The following is an 8,683-nucleotide window of genomic DNA, read 5'->3' on the forward strand; positions in this document are numbered from 1 at the left end:
TAGTGGCCCAGGGGGGTCTTGTAATGCTAATTTCCATTGAGGCTATAGTGGCCCCCTTTACTACTTATAGGTTTCCGGTGATTAATGCTTTTATCGATTGTAAGCGAGAATATATTATTATTGTAAGGTACGTTTCTTAAAAACAAAAGGCAAATATAATTAGAAAGAATTTTAAAACATATTATAATTAAACAAATCAAATTATGCATAGTTTTAATATTTTGGAATTGTCCATATTATATTGTCGCGCCATTGAGCGATTTTCAATATTGTGCAAGTTGTAGTTTGGGCTTTATACGTTTCTGACGGCAGCCTTCTACACAAATTAAGAAAGAACACTTCTAGTAGGCAATTTATATTTGAGGAGCAGTTTTGTATATCTGCTATCAACCATTTAGAGCCCCATATCATTATGGGAGTTTTTAATTTTTTTTTACACATTTTCGAAAATTTAGGACTCTTTTGACTATAAACTTGTTAACTTAATTAAGCTATAACTACTTGAAGCAGACAAATTAAATGTGTTATGAATGTATTTATTAATGTAAAAATAGATTACCTGACTGAAGTTCCTGCCACTATAGCAACGTTTTATATCTTTCTACTGTACTGAACTTTTATTACTTACATATCATGCCCGCTGTGAGAGCCTACGTGTTTTACAAAACAAAAATCAAAATGACGCAGGGCATTACACATAAAGGAGATTGTTTACGTTCGTTTCAATATATCGTGATTAATGTATTTGATTATATGATAACTAAATGGCAGTGATAGGTCTTCTATAAAATGAGTGACTGGATCACCATGATATTTACTATGCTGGTTGTGTTCGATTCTAATATATTGACACATAATACAGCATTATTATATGCATCCTTTATAGGCCAGAAATGTAAAAAAATGTTTTGAGTACACATATGGTACATGTACTTTATATGTGTTGAAACACTCGGTTTCCATGCGGTTAATGCATTGTTTCTTGTGTTCTAGGTTATCGTGTAATGATACTACATATGAGGTAATTTTATATCACAACTACTGGATATCCTTTGTGATCTAAAGTCATTGTCTCTTGTCATGTTTCCGCATCTTTTGTTTCATAATCCTTGAGCAGTTTAAGATTGGAGACTCTTATACTTCCAGTACAATAGGTATTAGAGGCTCGGTCAATGGCTGCCCAATACATCATTTAGCTACGCTTCATAGGTTCAGTTCAAGTTAATGTTCATAATTGCCACGTTTTTGTGATTTAACATGGCTGGCATTAAAAACGATGCAATTCTTTGATATTTTATATTTTAGATGCCCAGGTATCGGTTACTGCTGATAAGGTATACCCAGAAAATGGAGAGAACGTCATGCTCACTTGCAGTATTGCAAACTTTAGTTTACCTGCATCTTGGATCAACAATTCCAGCACTGGTATCTTATGTTCTTGTCTACCTGCAGATAGCTGTTCAATTATAAATTCTGGAAGATACAAATTCAGTGCAACTGCCTCAACAATTGCTGCCCAAATTGCAGCATTTGATGCCGTCAGTGATAATTTTGGATGGAAGTGTCACCACGATAATTCCATCGATATATTCATATTTACAAGTACAGTTAGACAGTCTCGTTAGTAGTTAGATTTGCCGTAGGCTAACCACATGACATTTAGGAGTGTCAGGATCATTGTTTGGTTCCTTCTACTTTTATCCCATCCATCATATATATGGTGTGCGTGGGGGAGAGAATATGGCTATCTCTATGTCTGTCTATCTATGCTAATTTTCTGTCTTAAACAATTTTATTTTAGAAGGATAGTCTTCATTTATTCAGGGTATTTCAATGTTCAATGAAACTTGTTACACATTTCAAACAACTTACAGAGAGGTGTATTTGGATATTTAGAATTTTCTGTATCTGTATTGTAATGTTATCAAGGAAACAAAATGTATCACAAGTAATGTATAAATTGAAAGTTCTGCACCATTTGATACCAGCAAAGATGGCCATTGGCATGGGTGGGTAAGAAATATGCATCTCTAGATGACTCGTGTTTTCATAACCTTGATCATAGACAATATAATAAATATTAAATTTAAGCCAATTGTGGAATATTACGTGTAAAAGACTTAGCCAATCAATCTTCTTTGATTGGGAGGATTAAGCCCAAAATCGTGCGAATTACGTTAAAAACATGAAACTTGGCACACTTTCAACTGACCCATTATAAACATTTTTTAATGAAACTCAGTAACTCTGGTGGTCAAGACAGTAACAAATGTATACCCGTGTCTTAAAGGCTGGTTCTTATTCTACTCGAAACAAGCTTGATAAACGTATATGTGATCCATCATGTTCTTGATTTCGTTTGTCGGTTACAAGGTTACCAAATGTCATGGAAAGTGCATTGTAATGACGATATTGTTTATGTGTAGGTTTTGAGGCAAACATTATTTGTAGACATTTCACAATACAGGCTTGTTGATACAAGCTCCTCAAAGCAGACTGACACATCTTCTTTTAAAAAAAGACAGTGGTGATGTCGTAACTTTTGATACCAAAAAACATATTAGTCTCTGATGTAGGGAAGAACGTTGACGGTGGGGGCATATTGGGTCAGGAAAAATATCCACAGAAGAGCAAGTTGTCATTGTTATCCAGAAATAAAGCTCATTCAAAAGTGAAGACCTATGTTGCAATATTGAAGGATGACTGCGCTTTATGATCCAGATTGTACAGAGCTTGCCCGAGAATACAGTCTCGAAGAGTTTTTAAAGCATCAGCATCAACCATGGTCCCATTTCTTTTCCAATAAAGGACATGTGAGATATGGTAACAAACAAGCGATAGCTTATTTTATATCCCGAGTCACAAGCACAACATCCAGATGCAAACTTACAAATAATTGCTAAGGTACTAGATGGTGCCACAATTGTACAAATGATTTCGCCCGCAACTTTTCAAACAATCCAACACTATATCAGCACGGTGTTCCTGTGGGTATCTCTGCAACACCTAGAACATGTGCACAGTCTGGACATAATGCGGGATACCTACATTCCAGATATCCTTAATCACGAAGCAGAGGTAAAAGAAGTAACAGTTTGATGAAGTAGGGTTGCTCCGACATTACGTGAGGCCAGTAAGTAGCTAAGAGTCTTCCATGTCAATCAATACAAAACTGGGTTTTTCCATCGGTTGAAGGAAGAAGGTACTTCAAGTGAGATAGACCGCAACAAGAGGGGTATAAGGACCATTGTGGAGCGAATACTATATCCACATGGCATGGAGGACAAAACTTTTATTGAACCATACACACCCAAGGAATCTGACACACGTATGATGTTGTATTTTCAGACACAACATAAAATGGACATCAAACGATTATGATTACGACATCAGAAAAATGTGGTTTTCATAACTGTATCCAGCTTGCACAAAACTACAATGACTATTATGTGGATATCCTTTGGGCAAAAACGACGGTGATATTGCAGCAGATTAAATTGCAGTAACTTTCAGGCTCATTCAAAGGTTCTCATGCGACTTCGTTCTTTGAAAAGGAAACGCAAAGATACAGCTCTAGACACATGGAATGTATTTCCAGAATTTAAAGATGAAATTCTAACACTAGAAAATGCACCACACATATATTTAACTTTACGTTGTGCTACTTGGTTTTGACAGAATCATTTGATTGTGCAAAGCTAATGACACAAGGCAGTTTCTTTTCAAGATAGACATGAGCCCAGTAAGACATACACCCAATATAGGTTACTCTCAAGACGTTTGGTACCACTCTGGAGTCCATATATCTAATGCGATTTCAAGCGGTTTTTATTGTGACCAATATGCAAAGCACGTTCGTTGAGCAAACACGATGCATATATACATGACGTGATCATGAATCTGAATAGTTATCCTTCTTACCGTTCTTGGTCTGATTTTGATCAAGGTGTCATGCGTACTTGTATCAGAAGTGCAGATGATCTTGCACCTTATTGTCTCTGTCTGTGTTTGATACCCTCTCGAAGCTTCATAGTTTCCTTGAGTTTCTCTGAGTTTCATTATGTTGTTGGCTAATATCCCAGTGATGTTATATGGGTTTGATAATGAGAAAAATCGATGCACATTAGTAAGATAATCTTGCATCTGATTGGCATAAGGCCAGTGGAGGTCATAAGTATGATCAAATTTTCATTAAACTTGGAATATTTGTTTATATGATCATACAATTTTGATAATGGGCAAGATTCTTTTAGATTCATGGGGTGATCTTACTTATATTTTATATAAATTGTTACCCTTTTAGATGCCATAATTTGGAATCCATTGGCTTAAATCTGGAGTACAGGCTTATATCATGAAGATCTTAGACTAATTCGAAGGTAAGCAGGTTCCGTCATATAAATGAGGTGATATTCCATCCGATTCGCTGAGCGTATTTCCTTTCTCGAAGCCATATTTGTTTTCATGTTCTTCAGAACATCCTGAAAATCTTGTTATCGCCACTAGTTCTGAATGGATAGTTATATAAACATGAAGTTTTCACTAAATTACTTCATATGGTATGATGGTGGGTGGTAATCATAACAATCTTATAAATATATTGAATAAATAGTCAATTTGTGGTTTTCAGTTAGACACTTTTCATTATATGCACACGTGCTCCTAAATAAATAAGATGGTTTCTCCACTTCCAAAACTCTTTAAACGTATAAAAGCTGCTTCTATATACCAAATGGCCTTACTGACATTTGCTCGTTTATAGTTGGGAGTGGAGGAGTAAACACTTTCTTGCATTATGTAGTTTTCCTAGATTATAATGATCGGGACACAACTTACATTGTGGCTATCGAGAAAGTCTTGCAATGTGGATTACAATAACATACTATCATATCAATGTTTAGCAAATTGTAATGTAGATATTGCTCATCTGACCAACAACACAGCACCATAACCATCTCATAGAGTTATCATTCCTTTTGTAAGAATGGTGGAATTGACATTAGGTTTTCATTACAATGCATATAGTTATATCTTATTCGTTTTCAATGAAAAAGTGTATACATATTGGATCGCCAGAATAGTGGTTCTATTGTAAACGAATTTGGACTACCATATCGGATTTACTTTATGACCAAGTCAGAGGTCATGGCTTGCATTTTTGAGCTTCACTATGCTGATGAACATGTTGTACGCATAAAATTGAATTTTAACCAGGCTTTGCATTTAGTTGCGTTTCATTGAAGACGCTGATCATCAAAACTCTGGCTTTGAAGTTAAGGTCTTGACAAATACATTGACATTGATCTTCTGTCCTTCATATCAGGTTCAAGGTCAAAGAATGTTGTACTGTACGTACAGTATATTCTGAACATGTTAAGCCAAACATAGTTCTGACACCAAGTTTAGTATATTGAAGTTTCTCAAGAATATAATTGATGATTACAATATTCAGGAGCCAACAGAAGAAAGGGTCTTGGATTCTTTGAAATTCATATAACATTTTGCCTAAGTGTCCACTGTAAGAAAATAAATCAATTAAAATTTACTACCAACAATTTTCACCACTCCAGCCTTAATATCAGTGATTCGTCTATATTTTTGAATCCTACATGCAACCTAATAAGCCTTACCTGAATGTTAAAAATGCAAAGACAGCTGATGCACTAAGTTATATAACGTATCTGCCTTTTATTTTCATTTGAAAATCTAATTATGTATAAAACATTATACAAAAACGGTGCCACGATATGCTCTGTGGTTAGTACGTTGAACTTACGACCGAAGAGATGCAGGCTTGAATCTTACAATCTGATTAGTCTCAGCCAGTCACTTTAATGTGTCTTTTGGCAAAGCAGTTTACTCCAGTTATCTTATCAATAAATTGTCTTCATGTAGTAATGTGCCGCAGATTGCCAAACCACATACACCAAACAATCAAACATGAATGCACTAATGACATATAGTCAGATGTCATAGTTTTATGTATATGTTCGTTAAAATTTCAATCAAAATCGACCACTTTAATTTCAACATTATCCCCCTAAAAGTACCTTTGCTTTCTCTCTCTCTCTCTCTCTCTCTCTCTCTCTCTCTGCTTCATATCTTTTGGCATGTATGAGTGTGCTTCTTTTATCTGTCAGATTACCATTACCTAGTAAGGGAAAGAGATCATTCATGTGGGAATAACAGCAGCAGGGATGATGTCAACAGTGCTTAGATCATATATTTAATCACTTATCGACTTATTATTTACGTCAATGTCTGCACTGAACTGAACACGACTTTTAACATTACTAAATTCCTGGGTTTTACACCCAGATATACTCATGTTGTTCCTCTCTCTGCTGTAGAAATAGTGTGTCATCAAAAATCACTCATATGTTAGACACTGTGTTATCTTCCTGTCGACATCTTCGTATTAAATGTTTATAAATGCCTAGTCACAGACAATAGAATACAGGTCATTTAGGATTAGATACATTCATATTAGAGTTACACACCTAGAGGCATATCTGCATATACATACACAAATATACACTAGTGTACGACTCTATGGTCATAAACTAAGTAACAAAAAAGAGCACAAACCAGCAAGGTTTGTAACTTCAACAATTAATTTATTTCCGTATAATACAACGTGAAAATTTAAAACGAACCTACAATATTGTGAATGAAATCCCGTATAGACCTAAACACTCTATCACAAATACAAATATATGAAGCTCCAGTTGAATTCCAGTGATATTCCAACTAAACTGCGATATTGCATGAGTTGATATGCATGTAGTCTCGAATGTACTAATGAAACAATGGCCTGGATTGTGGCTACGCGCTAACAGTCTTTTGATGTATCACAATAATTTTGTTGAGAACAATCTTATATAAAACCTAAGACGCAACAAGATAACTTTCCAGGTCAAACGACCATGCCAACATGTTTCCAAACTGACATTCTCTTGAAATACAATGCACAACCATTGAGATATTTAGCTCTATAAAAATTTGCTTACAAAAATGACCATTAACTTAACATCAGTCTCCAATAATTAATGAAAACCCGCAATAATGATACGCATAACAATGGCATATCTGAAATATGTGAGAAAGATAGGCAAATTTATTTTGCGAGAACCTCATGAACTTTGAACTGGAAGTACATCTGAAATTCCTTCGAAGTTAGCAAAAGGATGTTGAAAAAAAAATATGTTTAAAGGCACACGAAGCTAATGATCAAATTGTAGAATAATAAATTGAGACTGGTAAATAGTAAGACTGTATATATTTTATGATCAACTGTGAATATAGATGTCTGATATTATTTGCATAGGTCCAATTATGTAGATTTGTTTAAAATTTCCTATCATTATTATGTAAATTGTATATATCCAATATTTTGTTTTTACATTTTGCTTATTATTATTTTTTTTTGATTTTATTGACACTCCAATTATAAATAGCGCATTTAATTTTCACCATCTTTATTTGATTTTGCAAAATGTGAAATAGAATTAGCTATGTCTCTAATTATATATTTAGATGGCTCATTTTGTAGTATATGCGTTTCATTTTAGGGAATCCAATGACTTTTATATTAGTTTAATATCATTCTTTAGACGGTAAGAAATCCAAAGTCTTGTGTACAATCAACTATCTAAATGTGTGGAATGAAATATTGTGCAGATTGTGCTCATCACTTTAAATTTGATGGTAATCCGCATTAGTTTCTGTTTTAACGTCATTATTGGAGAACAACTTAAAAAGGTAATTGTTCTATTTATTGTAAGAACAATTTTTGCAAACAACAGTCCACTTTCCCAGTAAGATTTACTCCCATATTTTCCCACAAAGTGACTGTTATTTTCAATGAAAAGCTAGAGAGTCTAAGCTTATTAACTGCATTACCTCCCTTTACCTAGGCTAATTTTGATGCTATGTACAATATCATTCCAACTTGCCATTAAATGTTGGTGTGTATTGATGAACAATCGTTTTGAATGAAAAGAAATTGGTGAAGGTGGGCTGGGGCTTTTGATGTTGCGCATGTACATCTCATAATAAGTTTTGATCACACACAGAAGATAAATCCTTTCTTTTTTTCCAATTTATACAAGAAGAAAGGCAATCTAATATGAATCATTTCATGCAACCTGTGCAACCAAGAAGTATCATAAAGAGGAATTGAAGGTACTGCTAATTCTTTATTTTCTTTCATGCAAATCAAACGTTATCAAATTAACACAAATTATTCTAAACATAGAAGTGTATTTAGAGATAAGGTGTACACATTATTGAATGAAAAACGCGACGAAGAGATGCATGACTGAAGAGAACAAAAACAAGAAAAACAAGAAGACGAAGAAAAAATATTGAATTATTAATAATTTCCTTTTCAAGTGGTTCTGAAGTTTTAATTGAAAACACATATTTTTAACTTTTCATTACTTATATTGAAGTCGGATCAAGAAGTGATAATGCAAAGTTAATAATGTACACCCTCAAAATAAAGAATGAGCAAAACAAAGATCTGTCTACTGCGTGAAATTACATAATAGTTTTGTAATTCTTTCTAATAATTATCGACATTTAAGCGTATTTCATTCTTGCTACATATTAAATTTTAATTATCTGACTTCCAAACGATCACACTTCATTGTATAATGTCTGTGTTTCTGTGCCAAATTTA

The 8,683-nt window shown here is 34.0% G+C and overlaps 1 long non-coding RNA gene across 1 annotated transcript in view; it reads left to right on the plus strand.

Moving 5' to 3' along the window:
* LOC149774852 (uncharacterized) overlaps nt 1-8,483 on the plus strand; it is a 46,941-nt gene extending 38,458 nt beyond the window's left edge. Inside the window, exon 3 of the long non-coding RNA XR_016416701.1 lies at nt 1,306-8,483. This is a non-coding gene — a long non-coding RNA (uncharacterized LOC149774852). The remainder of the gene's footprint in view (nt 1-1,305) is intronic.
* Nucleotides 8,484-8,683: the final 200 nt, after the last annotated feature.

This window comes from Sinohyriopsis cumingii, unplaced genomic scaffold, assembly GCF_028554795.1.
Source record: "Sinohyriopsis cumingii isolate HCF-2022 unplaced genomic scaffold, ASM2855479v2 utg000127l, whole genome shotgun sequence".
NCBI classification, from domain to species: Eukaryota; Metazoa; Mollusca; class Bivalvia; order Unionida; family Unionidae; genus Sinohyriopsis; species Sinohyriopsis cumingii.